The following is an 11,798-nucleotide window of genomic DNA, read 5'->3' as shown; positions in this document are numbered from 1 at the left end:
TAACAATGTACCTCAAAGGACTAAAAAAGCAAGAACAAACCAAACCCCAAATTAGCAGAAAAAAGGAATAAAGATCAGAGCAGAACTAAATGAAAAACAGACTAAGAAAATACAAAGGATAAACAAAACAAAAAGTTTGCTCTTCAAACAGATAAACAACATTGATAAATCACTAGCCAGACTAACCAAGAAAAAAAGAGAGAAGACCCAAATAAACAAAATCAGAAATGAAAAAGGAGACATTACAACTGGTAACACGAAAATACAAGAGATCATCAGGGACTACTATGAACAATTATACATAGACAAACTGGAAAAAACAGAAGAAATGGAAAAATTTCTGGACACATACAACCTACCAAGTTTGAACCAAGAAGAAATAGAAAACGCAAACAGACCAATAACAAGTAACGAGATTGAAACAGTAACAAAAAGCTTCTTAACAAAGAAAAACCCTTTACTGGATAGAGTTACCAAATGTAACCAAATGTAGAATTCTACCAAATGTAAAAGAACTAATACCAATCCTCCTAAAAACTATTCTGAAAAATCGAAGAAGAGAGAATTCTCCCTAACTCATTCTATGAGGCCAGCATCACCCTGATCCCCAAACCAGAAAAGGCCACAGCAAAAAAGAAAACTACAGGGCAGTATATCTGATGAACATTAATACAACATTCCTCAACAAAATACTGGCAAACCAAATCCAACAGCACATCAAAAAGATAACACACCTGGGCTGGGTGCGGTGGCTCATACCTGTAATCCCAGCACTTTGGGAGGCCAAGGCAGGCAGATCACCTGAGGTCAGGAGTTCAAGACCAGCCTGGCCAACACGGTGAAAACCCATCTCTACTAAAAATACAAAAATTAGCCAGGTGTGATGGTGGGTGCCTGTAATCCCAGCTACTTGGTAGGCTGAGGCAGAAGAATTGCATGAAATCAGAAAATGGAGGTTGCAGTGAGCCAAGATCACACCACTGCACTCCAGCCTGGGTGACAGAGTGAGACTCCTTCTAAAAATAATAATAATAATAATAATAATAATAATAATAATAATAAACAAAAAAACCCACCACAATCAAGTGGGATTTATAAAAGGGGTGCAAGGATGGTTCAATATATGTAAATCAGTAAACATGATACACCATATCAACAGAATGAAGGACAAAAACTGTATGATGAATTCAATAGAAGTAGAAAAAGCATTTGATAAAATTCAACATCCCTTCATGATAGTCTCAAGAAATTAGGCAATGAAGGAACATACCTCAAATTAACAAAGGGCATATACAACAAATCCACAGCTAACATCATACTACATGGAGAAAAGTGGAAAGCCTTTCCTCTAAGAACCGGAACAAGACAAGTCTCTTTTACCACTCCTATTCAACATAGTACTGGAAGTCCTAGCCAGAGCAATCAGGCAAGAGAAAGAAAGAAAAGGCATCCATATTGCAAAAGAGAAACTCAAATTATCACTGTTTGTTGATGATATGAGATATGATCCTATATCCAGAAAAACCTAAAGACTCTACCAAAAAACTCTTAGATTTGATGAATGAATTCACTAAAGTTACAGGATATAAAAAAATCAATGTACAAAAACCAGTCATGTTGCTATACACGAATAATGATCTAGCTGAGAAATAAATCAAGAAGGCAATCCCAGCCAGGTGTAGTGGCTCATGCCTGTAATCCCAGCACTTTAGGAGGCTTTGGCAGTAGGATCACTTAAGGCCAGGAGTTCAAGACCAGCCTGGGCAACATAGTGAGACCCTGTATAAAAATAAAAATAGGCCGGGCACAGTGGCTCATGCCTGTAATCCCAGCACTTTCGGAGGCTGAGGCAGGTGGATCACGAGGTCAGGAGATCGAGACCAGCCTGGCCAACATGGTGAAATCCTGTCTCTCCTAAAAATACAATAATTAGCCGGGTGTGGTGCTGTGCACCTGTAGTCCCAGCTACTCAGGAGTCTGAGGCAGGAGAATCGCTTGAACCCAGGAGGCAGAGGTTGCAGTGAGCTGAGATCCAGCCCGGTGACAGAGCAAGATTCTGTCTCAAAAAAAAAAAAATAAAATAAAACATTAGCCAAGTGTGGTGGCATGCACCTGTAGTCCCAGCTACGCAGAGGCTGAGGCAGGAGGATTGCTTGAACACAGGAATTCAAGTCTATAGTGAGTTGATTGCACCACTGCACTTTGGCCTAGGTGACAGAGCAAAACCCTGTCTCCATTTTTTTTTAAAGGCAATCCCATTTACAAAAGCTACAAAAAATAATATAAAATACCTAGGAACCCATTTAACCAAGGAAGTGAAAAATCTTTACATGGAAAATTACAAGAAACCAATGAAAGAAGTTGAAGAAGACACAAACAAAGGAAAAACATCCCATGCTCTTGGAACAGAAGAATTAATATTACTCAAATTACCATATTGCCCAAAGCAATCTACAGGTTCAACATAATATCTATCAAAATACTAACACCATTGTTCACAGAATTAGAAAAAACAATCTTAAAATTCATAAGTAACCAAAAAGAGCCTGAATAGCCATAGTGTGTCTGGAGTTGTTTCCTACCTGTGGGTTCTTGGTCTTGCTGACTTCAAGAATGAAGCTGTGGACCTTCGTGGTGAGTGTTACAGCTCATAAAGCTGGCACAGACCCAAAGAGTGAGCAGCAGCAAGATTTATTGTGAAGAGCAAAAGAACAAAGCTTCCACAGTGTGGAAGGAGACCCAAGTGGGTTGCTGCTGCTGGCTGGGGTGGCCAGCTTTTATTCCCTTATTTGTCCCTGCCCATGTCCTGCTGATTGGTCCATTTTACAGAGCACTGATTGGTCCATTTTACAGTGTGCTGGTTGGTCCAATTTACAGAGCTCTGATTGGTCCATTTTACAAAGCACTGATGGGTCCATTTTACAAACCTCTAGCTAGCCACAGAGAGCTGATTGGTGCATTTTTACAGAGTGCTGGTTGGTGCATTTTACAAACCTTTAGGTAGCCACAGAGCACTGATTGGTGCATTTTACAATCCTAGCTACAGAGTGCTGATTGGTACATTTTACAATCCTCTTGTAAGACAGAAAAGTTCTTCAAGTCCCCACCCAACCCAGAAGTCCAACTGGCTTCACCTCTCAATCCACCCTCTAAACAGGACACCCCAGCTGCTGTTGGGAATTGGGTGATGACCACTCTAGCTACTTCCTGCTGGATAGGGGTGAAGAAGGACCCTGCAGTGGTAGTGTCCTCCAGAGGGGAACTCTAGGCCAGCCAAAGGGTCAGTGGGTCGGTCCAGGGGTCCTCAGTAGAAGCTGTTAATTGAGCTCATTTGGGATTCCATTTGTAAGACCATCTGTAGCTTGACAGCCTCGATCCTACAGGAAACAAATTTGACAAGGAGGTTAAAAATACAGGGCCTGAAGGTGAGTAATAGCAAGATGGCTGTCACAGGACCTAGAAAGGGAGAAGCCATGTCACCCAACTCCAGAGGTTGGTATAAGAGTTTGAAAGGTGGCCGGGTGCGGTGGCTCACGCCTGTAATCCCAGCACTTTGGGAAGCTGAGGTGGGCGGATCACAAGGTCAGGAGATCGAGACCAACCTGGCTAACATGGTGAAACCCTGTCTCTACTAAAAATACAAAAAATTAGCTGGGCACGGTGGCAGGCACCTGTAGTCCCAGCTACTCGGGAGGCTGAGGCAGGAGAATGGCATGAACCCAGGAGGCGGAGCTTGCAGTGAGTCGAGATAGCGCCACTGAACTCTGGCCTGGGTGAAAGAGCGAGACTCCGTCTCAAAAAAAAAAAAAGTTTGAAAGGCATTGTCTGATTTCAGAAACCTTTTCCTGTAAACGCTGGGCGGCATCTCGTACTATCGCTGACTGGTTAGTGTAAAAGCAACACTCTTCCCCTAAGAAGGTGCAGAGTCCTCCTTTTTCAGCAGTGAGGAGGTCTAGGCCTCAGAGGTTTTGGAGAGTCACTGCTGCCAAAGAGTCTATTTGGGATTGTAGAGTAAGGATAGAGTTTGTTATTTCTTGTAAACTATCTGAGAAATCCTTTGAGAGTGTGTGGTAGTAGGATAGTGAAGTAGATAAACTGGCGATTCTGGTTCCTGTAGCAGTGGCCATTCCTAACCCTGTAAGTAGGGTTATTAGTTGTATGGCCCTGCGCTGATAGACTTCAGCTTTGAGGGATACTAATAGGGTCTGATTTCCTCAAGATTAGAAGTTAGGATAATACATGTTACACTGTTAACTTTTAGCAAACTTTACTTTTGTCAAAAACCTCGTAAGTTTGGGATTTCAATTATTCTTTGCTATTAATAAGGCCTCGTTCAGTCCATATTAACTTAGAATTGGTATAGATGGCTCCTTTCTGATTCTGTAAGTACTTTAAGGTTTGGCTGAGTGCAAACAGCTCCCACGTTTGAGCAGACAAATTATTAAGCAACTTTCCTAACTCTGCTTCTACAAGAGTTTCCTTATCACTTACTGAATACCCGTTGTGTCTTTTTCCCTTAATCGCCTGGGAGGAACCGTCTATTGTTCTGTCCCAAAGGGAGTTCCTCCTAGGTCTGTTCGGATCTTTGTGTGGTAATTAATTAAGCTTTAGATCTCCTGTCAGGAAACCTGCTGGGTTAAGGATTTTTGATAGGAAGGCTATAGATTGACAGTGGCCTCAGTGCTTTTGAGCTACGCTCTTGGTTACACTAACAACAAGGTGGTATTGGAGTGTTACAGGGTTATGGAGAAGACCTTCAATTATCAATTATAGGTTTTAAATTTACCCTGGTTTTTAAAGGAATAGGGTACACACTTTTTTTTTTACTACTTCTATCTCTCTCTCTTTCTCTCTCTTCCCTTCTCTGTCTCTTTCTCTCTGACTTTCTGTCTCTGTCTCTTCCTCTCTCTCTCTCTGACTCCCTTTTTGTCTCTCTGTCTCTTCCTCTCCCTCTTTCCTTCTCTCTTTGACTTTCTTTCCCCTCTCTCTTTCCTTCTCTGACTTTCTGTCTTTCCCCCCCTCTCTCTCTTTCCTCTTTCTTTCTCTCTTTGACTTTCCACTGGTCTTTCCCTGCCTCTGCCATCCGCTTATGCTGCTATTCTCCCCTATCCTTCCCCATGGCTTTGGCAGTGTAAGACTGCTACCTCCTTAGGTTTTTGCACTGCAATAACTCCATGATTTCCTTGTGATATTTAATGGGGGTTCCCCCAAAGGTTAGGAACTCCCTTTCTTTCCATATTGCAGCATGGGCATGTAGGATTAGATAAGCATACTTGCTATCTGTATACACATTTATTCTTTTTCCCTTTCTCAGTTCTAAGGCTCGGGTAAGTGCCACTAGTTCTGCTAACTGATCACTGGTCCCTGGGGGAAGAGGCTTACTTTCAAGTACTGTTACATCACTAACTATGGCATAACCTGCCCTTTGTATCCTATTATCCACAAATGAACTTCCAGCAGTATATAAGTTAAGGTCAGGATTAGCTAAGGGGACTTCTAAGAGATCCTCTCAGGCAACATAAATCTGGACTATAATTTGTTGGCAGTCATGCTTGATTGGTTCTCCATCCTCTGGGAGAAAAGTAGCAGGGCTGAGGGCTGCACATGTGCATATTTGAAGCACCAGTCCCTCAAGGAGTAGCTCCTGGTATTTAAGCCGGTGGTTGTCTGATAGCCATAAACTTCCTTTGGCACCTAGTATGCCATTTACACCATGAGTAGTCCAGACAGTGAGATTCTTTCCTTGTATTATTTTGATAGCCTCTGATACTAAGATGGCCACTGCCACAACTACCCATAAACAGTGAGGCCAGCTTTTTGCTACTACATCAATTTCCTTACTTAGGTATGCCACTGGTTGTAGGGTTGTCCCACGAGTCTGAGCAAGGACTCCAAGAGCTAATCCTGCTCTCTCTGTGATGTATAAAGAGAAGTTTTGTCCTGTGGGAAGGCTTAAGGCTGGAGCTTGTACTAGGGCCTGCTTTAAGGTTTTGAAGACTGTTTCTGCCTCTGGTTCCCATTCTACTAGATGAGTATTTGCCCTCTGGGTCTCATTGTTTAGAGAGTGGTCTAGTCATCTCGCTGTATCTGGGGATCCATAGTCAGCAAAAGCCAGTGATTCCAAGGAATCCCTGCAATTGTTTTAATGTCTTAGGGTGAGGATAAGCCAGTATAGGCTGTATTCATTCCTTGCTGAGGGCCCTGGTTCCTCTGGCTAAGACTAGGCCTAGCTATTTGACTTGTTGTAGGCAGAGTTGGGCCTTCAATTTAGATGCTTTGTACCCTTGATTAGCTAGAAAGTTTAAGAGACCTAGAGTAGCCTGCTGGCATGAGGCTTCTGAACTGGTAGCCAAAAGTAAATCATCCACATGCTAAAGGTCCAGAGTGCCTGGACTTGAGAAGTGGCCTAGATCTTGGGCCAGTGCCTGACCAAACAGATGAGGGCTATCCCTAAACCCTTGGGGCAAGACCGTCCACATAAGTTGGGATGTGTGGTCTGTGGGATCCTCAAAGGCAAAGAGAAACTGGGAGTCAGAGTGCAGGGGAATACAGAAGAAGGCATCCTTGAGGTCCAGAACCATGAACCATTCTGCTTCCTCTGGTATTTGAGAGAGCAGGATATAGGGTTTGGGTACAACTGGATATAGAGGAATTACTGCCTCATTAATGCATCTAAGATCTTGCACTAGTCTCCACTGACTGTTCTGTTTTTGTACTCCTAGAATTGGGGTGTTGCAGGGACTGCTGCATTTTTTTTTTAACTAAGACTTGAGCTTTTAAATGTCTAACAATATCCTGTAATCCTTTATGAGCTTCAGGCCTTAAGGGATATTGCATTTGACAGGGAAAAGTGGTGGGGTCTTTTAGCCTGATTTGGACTAGGCAGGCATTTTTGCCCTTCTGAATTGTCCTTCCAATGCCCAGACTTCAGTGTTGATTCCCTCCTGAAGCAGGGGACAACAAAAGGGTAACTTGTTCCCCATATTCACGTAGATAATAGCTCCAGCTTTGGCTAATATGTCCCTCCCTAATAAGGATATGGGACTTTCAGGCATAACAAGAAAGGCGTGTGAAAAGAGCAAAGTCTCCCAATTACAATTGAGGAGGTGGGAGAAATACCTGGTTACAGGCTGTCCCAGGATTCCTCGGATGGTAATGGACTTTGAGGACAGCCGACCAGGGCAGGAGATTAACACTGAGAAGGCCACACCAGTGTCCAGGAGGAAGTCAATTTCCTGTCCGTCAATGGTTAAATGTACCTGGGGCTCAGTGAGGGTGATGACATAAGCCGGTGCTTGTTCCAGGCACCCTCAGTCCTGTTGTTGGATTGGCTGGCTGGGGGATTCTGGCCTAGAGAACATTTGTCCTCTGGGGCAGTGTGCCTTCCAGTGATTGCCTCGGCATAGTGGACATAGGTGAGGGGGAAGCTTGTTTCTCACTGGACAATCTTTTTTAAAGTGTCCTTGCAAACCACACTGATAACAAGCCCTACCAGCTGATTGGCCTGCTCCATTTTCTGTCCTCTCTGAACCACCAAGGTTTGTTTATCTGAGGGCCACGACTAAGGCTGTGCCCTTTCTCTGATTTCGCTTTTCCTTCTCGGCCTGTTCTTCTTGGTCCCTATTATAGAACACTGAGGTTGCCATGTTTAATAATGCCTCCAGATTTTGTTCAGGGCCTAGGGCTTGCTTTTGGAGCTTTCTCCTGATATCTGTGACTGACTGGGAAATAAACTTATCTTTTAGGATAAATTGACCCTCGAGGGAGTCGGGTGACAGGGGAGTATATTTTCTTAAGGCCTCTTGTAGACACTCAAGGAAGACAGAAGGATTTTCTTCCTTTCCTTGAGTTAAGGTGGACATCATTGAATAATTCATGGGCTTTTTCCTAATTCTCCTTAGTCCTTCTAGAACACAGGTCAACAGATGTTTGTGACACCAGTCCCCATGATCTGAGTCTAGGTCCCAGTGGGGATCCATACTGGGGATGGCTTGCTGACCGGTAGGGAATTTGTCCCTTTCTTCAGCTGTCATTCTATCATTTACTTGACTAAACTACCAGGTATCTCCAAACTCTCGGGTTGCAGCTAAAGCCACATTCTTTTCATTAAAGGCCAGGGTTTGATCTCACAGCATGACATCTCTCCAAGTGGGGTCAAAGGTTTGCCTTAGACCCTGTAGGACATCTATATACCTATCAAGATCATCTGAAAACTTCCCCAGGTCTACCTTAATCTGCTTTAAATCAGAGAGGGAGAAGGGGACATGTACCCGGATTGGGCCAAACTCCCCTCCCCCTACAGTTTGAAGGGGACATAACCAATAGCCTGGGGGTTTTTGTGGTCCTTTGGAGATTTCTTTGCTTTTTTCCTTCTGGGCAGGGGAGATTAGAGGAGGCTTATCATTAATGGGAAGGGGAGCTATAGGGAGGCTAGGATAATGGGGGTAAGCTGAGAGGTCCTCCTGTGGAATGTAAATTGCAAGCTTTGCATAGTTGTGGATTCTCCTTCAATGAAAAGAAAGCTTGGACATAAGGTATTTCACTCCATTTGCCTTCCCTCTTACAGAAAAGGTCAAGCTGCAGGATAGTATTGTAATTTACACTCCCCTCAGGTGGCCATTTTTCCCCATCAGAGAGAGAATATTGGGGCCAGGCCATAGTGCAGAAAAAAATGAGTCACCTCTTTATCAGGGTTTGCGGGTCAAATTGGTCCCGATGGCTTAGGATGCATTTTGAGGATGAGCCTGTTGATGCCTGAGTGTTTCCCATCTGAAAGAAAAAACCGCCCACAGTTTTGGTTTGTTTCTGCCCATGCCCCCCAACCCCTGGCCTGCCCAAGAATCTGCAATGGTTCCTGGACCCTGCCGATCAGAATAGTTGTACTCACCGATGCAGCAGCAGAAACACTAGTTTTCCTCCTAAACCACAAGGAGGACTGAGGAAAGTTGGATTTAGTGGCCCTTACCGACACATTCTTGAAAACCTGCACCCTTGCCTTCCCTCTTAGACGACAAAGAGGACCAAGAAAAATCGAATTTAGTGGCCTTTACCAACACATTCTTGAAAACCTGTTAGAGTCCTAAGCATTTTCTCCTGTTGGTATTGGGACCTTACCCCTTTCCTATAAAGATGATATCCCCCAAAAATGGAGTGGAGGGCCATACCCTGAGGGAGGGAAGGGATCTCCAGGGTTGGAAGAGTAATGCCTTTTGTCCTCACTTCTCATCATATGGATAGGAAGGATATCATTTCTGAAGCTCGCCATATAGCCTTTGTTAGGCCTGCTTGTCTGAGGAGGGATCCTAAAAGGATAATTGATCTCCCCCATGCAACGGGGCTTTGGGCAAAAATTATGTCTAATTGGTGAGCCTGGGTGCCTAAAGAAGGGAACAGAGTCATGAAATTTATACTAGAAATCATTCTTATAGGAGAAACTAGAAAAGCACCAGAAACAGGGAGTGCTTTCTAAAAGCGGGACTAGTCTTGGAGAAGAGAGGCAGGAGGAAGTTTGTCTGACAGGCGTTAGGACCCAGGAGGCAAGGGTCAGGATAGATAGGATAGATGGGCAAGTCTTGCTTGGGCGATGTAACTATGAGAGTTCTGCTCATGGCTACATGGTCAACCAACATTTTGTTGGGACCTTGGAGCTGAATGGCTTTCCTCTCCGTCAACCCTTGGGTCAGCACAGATGTACAGGAAAAGTGGAAGCTGGTTCCAGGCAAACCAACGCTCCCAACTCTGAAGAGTCAGGGTTTGTTAGAGAGCCCTTTCCCAGAAGGCCTGACACCCATGTCTTTAGTCCGGCAGCCACGCTGGTCACTTTTAACTGGCTGACAGGTGCCTGGTGTTTAGTCCCTGAATCCTAAGGAAAAATAGGACAGAATAGCTAGCGAAAGAGGTCCAATGGTACTCACTGCTTGGCGATAGTCCCTTCTTGGTCACCAAGAAGTGTCTGGAATTGGTTCCTTCTGGTGGATTCTTGGTCTTGCTGCCTTCAAGAATGAAGTCGCAGACCTTCGTGGTGAGTGTTACAGCTCTTAAAGGTGGCACGGACCCAAAGAGTGAGCAGCAGCAAGATTTATTGTGAAGAGCAAAAGAACAAAGCTTCCACAGCATGGAAGGAGACCCAAGTGGGTTGCTGCTGCTGGCTGGGGTGGCCAGCTTTTATTCCCTTATTGGTTCCCACCTATGTCCTGCTGATTGGTCCATTTTACAGAGCACTGATTGGTCCATTTTACAGTATGCTGATTGCCAGATTAGAGTGCTGATTGGTCCATTTTACAAACGTCTAGCTAGCCACAGAGAGCTGATTGGTGCATTTTTACAGAGTGCTGATTGGCACATTTTACAAACTTCTAGGTAACCACAGAACGTTGATTGGTGCATTTTAAAATCCTAGCTATAGAGCGCTGATTGGTGCATTTTACAATCCTCTTGTAAGACAGAAAAGTTCTCCAAGTCCCCACCCCATCCAGAAGTCCAGCTGGTTTCACCTCTCAATAGCAACCCTGAGTGAAAAGAACAAAGCTGGAGGCATCACATTACCTTACTTCAAAATATATTACAGGCGTATATTAACAAAAATAGCATGGTACTGGTATAAAAATAGACACATAGACCAATGGAACAGAATAGAGAACCCAGAAATAAAGCCACATATTTATAGCCAATGAATCTTTAACAGAGCTGACAAGAACTTATATTGGGGAATGGAAACCCTCTTCAATAAATAGTGCTGGGAAAGTTGGGTAGTCACATGCAGAAGAATGAAACCAGACCCCTATCTGTCACCATATACAAAAACCAACTCAAAATGGATTAAAGACTTAAATACAAGATTTGAAACTATGAAAACACTAGAAGAAAATCTAGGGAAAACTCTCCTGGACATTGGTCTAGGCAAAGAATTTATGACTAAGACCTCAAAAGCACAGGCCATAAACACAAAAATAGACAAATGGGACTCTATTAAACTAAAAGGCTTCTGCAAAGCAAAAGAAACAATCAACAGAGTAAAGAAACAACCAGTTGAATGGGAGAAAATATTTGCTAAGTATTAATCCAACAGGGGATTAATATCCAGAATATACAAGGAACTCAAACAACTGAACAGGAACAAAATCCCAAATAATCCCATTAAAAAGTAGACAAAGGACATGCATAGACATTTTTGAAAAGAAGACATATAAATGGATAACAGCATATGAAAAAATGCTCAATGTCACTTATCATCAGAGAAATACAAATCAAAGCCACAATGATATAATTATCTTATCCCAGCTGGAATGGCTACTATTATAAAGACAAAAAATAACAATGTTGACGAGGATGCAGAGAAAATGGAACTCTTTTTTATTTTATTTTTTATTTTTGGAGACAAGGTCTCACTCTGTTGCCCAGGTTGGAGTGCAGTGTCACGATCATGGCTCAGTGGAGCCTTCACCTCCTGGGCTCAAATGATCCTCCCACTTCAGACTCTTGAAGAGCTGAGACCACAGGCATGCACCACCACATCTGGCTGACTTTCTGATTTTTTTTTTATTTTTGTAGATACAAGCGGGGTCTCCCTATGTTGGTCCAGGATGGTCTCAAACTCCTGAACTCCAGCAATCCTCCCTCCTCAGCCTCCCATAATGCTGGGATTACAGGCATGTGCCACCACATCTGGCCGAAAAGGGAATTCTTATACACTGTTGGTGGGAATGTAAACTAGCACAGTTATTATGGAAAAAAACAGTATACAGACTTCTCTAAAAACTAAAAACAGAATTACTATGTGATCCTGCAATCCCAGTACT

This window comes from Pongo abelii, chromosome 2 (assembly GCF_028885655.2).
Source record: "Pongo abelii isolate AG06213 chromosome 2, NHGRI_mPonAbe1-v2.0_pri, whole genome shotgun sequence".
In the NCBI taxonomy this organism is placed as follows: domain Eukaryota; kingdom Metazoa; phylum Chordata; class Mammalia; order Primates; family Hominidae; genus Pongo; species Pongo abelii.
The sequence above is the reverse complement of the archived record's forward strand: the minus strand, read 5'-3'. Positions refer to the sequence as shown.